This window comes from Seriola lalandi, unplaced genomic scaffold (assembly GCF_002814215.2).
Source record: "Seriola lalandi dorsalis isolate HSWRI2012SDOR001 ecotype SW California unplaced genomic scaffold, Sedor1 jcf7180002053145, whole genome shotgun sequence".
Taxonomy (NCBI): Eukaryota; Metazoa; Chordata; class Actinopteri; order Carangiformes; family Carangidae; genus Seriola; species Seriola lalandi.
Genome location: NW_019523698.1, coordinates 1,242 through 4,508, shown reverse-complemented (window position 1 = coordinate 4,508; position 3,267 = coordinate 1,242).

Here is a 3,267-nt window from a genome sequence, read left to right as displayed (position 1 = left end):
CCCCCCCCCCAACATCCTGGAGCGCCTGCAGCTCTGCCTCCTTATAGTTAATTAAGTTAGCAGCACACACACACACACACACACACACACACACACACACACACACACACACACTTCATTATTGTCAGTGATTTCATTACGTTTTTTCTCATTCCCTGCCTGAAGAAACACATGGTTTTATGAATTAATAATTCCCCCTCTCTCTCTCTGTCTCTCTCTCTCTCTCTCTCTCTCTCTCTCTCTGTCTCTCTCTCTCTCTGTCTCTCTCTCTGTCTCTCTCTCTCTCTGTCTCTCTCTCTGTCTCTCTCTCTCTCTCTCTCTCTCTCTCTCTGTCTCTCTCTCTGACCTTTTCAGCCTGTTTGTTTAGTTCTTGTTTGGACGTGGACGAGCTCCACGTGTCCTCCTTCACACAGACAGGAAACATGACGACACTTTCTGCAAGTCACTACTATAGATGATTAGTTTGGGGTCAGGGTTCATTGTTAATATTAAAATACTGGTAAAAGTTAGAGTGTGTGTATGTGTGTGTGTGTGTGTGTGTCTGTGTGTGTGTGTGTGTGTGTGTGTGTGTGTGTGTGTGTGTGTGTGTGTGTGTGTCAGTCAGCCGAGCAGCGTTGCCCTCTGGTTACCCGCCGCTCTTGTCATTTACATTTATAACATAATTAAGTCATAAACGAGGAAATTACTTGGCGGTGTAATTGGCTGAGTGAAACCACCCCCCTGCCTTCATCTCCTCTCTTCCTTCCTCTCTCTCTCTCTCTCTCTCTCTTTTTCCTCCCGTCACGCTGCGTTCACGTCGCTCTCTCTTCCTCTATTCAGATACCAGATCACCATGTCACCGCTTCACAGCTCAAAACACATGATTTAGCGCCGATTTACTCTTTAAATGACAGGAAGTGGAGGGAACGACTCTGGATAAGTCAGATTTCCTCCGCTGCTTGTCACGAAATATTCACAGTCAGTTCTGTGGAGGGTAATATTGTTATTGATAAATACCTACGGCTCAGTGATCAGAAGACTCCACCACCACAACCTTAAATTTACAGATGTCCCCTAAACACCTCACATGCAGACAATTTCTAGACGCTATAATTTATAGATTGTTCCCTAAACGCCTCAAATGCATAAAATTGGTAGACACAATAATTTACAGATGTCACTTAAACATCTCGCATGCACAGTATCGGTTGATGCTACAACTTACAGATTTCCCCTAAATGCCTCACATACAGACTATTGCACCAAACAAGAAGTACAGGAAACAAAGGGCAAACAAGAGGGGTACTTAGAACTAAAAGCAACAAGTTCCCTCTTCTTCTATGAACTGAATAATCAAAATGCATTCTGGGAAATGTAGGAGCTGACCACCTTTGTGTGGAAGAACATGATGAAGATTGTTGAATTGCCAAAAGAAACTACAGCAGAAACAGATCAAAGTGACAAACCTGGAGATTTAAACATAACAATATAAACTATGACAAACATCAGTGTGTAGACATTCACAGAGGTCAGAGGTCAGAGGTCAAAGGTACAGCGGTAAAAACATGGAGTCTCCATCATGATGCAAAGAAACTTCAATTTGTTAAAACGTCAGGGAGGGATTTCAGCTCTTATGAAATATATAATGTGATGGACACACACACGTGTGTGTGTGTGTGTGTCTGTGTGTGTGTGTGCGTGTGTGATTGTGTGTGTGTGTGTGTGAGTGTGTGTGTGTGTGTGTCTGTGTGTGTGTCTGTGTGTGTGTGTGTGTGTGAGTGTGAGTGTGTGTGTCTGTGTGTGTGTGTGCGTGTGTGAGTGTGCGTGTGTGTGTGAGTGAGTGTGTGTGTGTGTGTGTGTGTGTCTGTGTGTGTGTGTCTGTGTGTGTGTGTGTGTGAGTGTGTGAGTGTGTGTGTCTGTGTGTGTGTGTGTGTGTGTGTGTGTGTGTGAGTTATGTCTATATTTGACAGAAGGCCAGGGGAACATTATGAGCTCAGAGCTATAAAGTGAAAGTGGCGCAGAGCGAACAGGAGAGAGAACTACAGTAACTGTTTTAACTCCGACTGTAAATTTCAATTTAATGTTTCATTTTATAAAAAGGAAAAAACAAACAAACAAATAAAAAGATCACTGAGCTTCCAAACACTTAGAGAAACAATCTGCTGCCTTCAAGAAACTATTGAAAAGCCACTGAGTTTAATAGTTTGATGTGTTTTTAATTCTTCTTATATAATATCTAGAGTCTGTTTACAGTTTATTAGGAACACCAGCTGAAACTGATGCAGTCTGATACAACAGCCAATAAATCCTCCTACAGACGAGTGTTTCTATTATTTTGTCCGGCCTGTTTCTCTCAGTGAGGGTTGGCTAAATAACAGAAACACCTCTCTGTGCAACACGACACGGTTCAACAGCAGCACAGACTCCATCCTCCAGACCGATCACAGCTGAATCATCCGCTCAACATTCAGGAGGAGGATTTACTGCAGGGCCGCTGCTTTACACTGATCACTTTAAGCTAGGCGTTCCTAATAAACTGCCACCTGAGTGAAGAGCTTAATAGTTATAATAATCACAGAGTTGTGTTGGTATATCATGTTCATACAGGCTTTTCTTTTTTTTTTTACAATTAAATTCATGGCAAAACAATGACAAAAACACTGTTTTAAGAGATTCAAGTGTAAGAATTTCCTATTTTTCTATGTATTTCTCATAAACTCAAATTAATTAATTAAACTAAAATTAATAGATAAATTTAAAATTAGGCCTCAAAGCTCCATATTTTTCTCTTCTTCTGTGTTTTATTTGAAGCGTTGATCCATAAGAAGATATAAAAACCATCTCAGTGAAGTATATCTGACTGTTTTCTGACTGATCCAATAAAAATAAAGCAGATTTCAGGTAAAAACACTCAGAGAAACCAAATCCTGCAAGGTTTGGATGGTGGATCCAGGTGGGCGGGGCTTGGTGGCTTGGAGTTTCTGAATACAGGCTGTGTGCATTTCTCTGTGGACTGAGGCTTTGATACTTTCACAGTATTAATATAGAAGCTAGAGCTGATCTATAATCACACTACACATGGACACAGACCTTTACACTGGAGGAGCTTTAATAATTTCAATCATTAGCACATAGCCTGTAGCAGAAACTAGCAGCTGTGCAATATCAAGTCAAATTAAACTCAGTATACTGTAAATACAGGATGGTAGATTACCGCTGGTTTCGTCCATCGTTTCTGTCTCTATTAATAAAACAGATCGGTGAGATCCAGTTATAATAACTGACCAA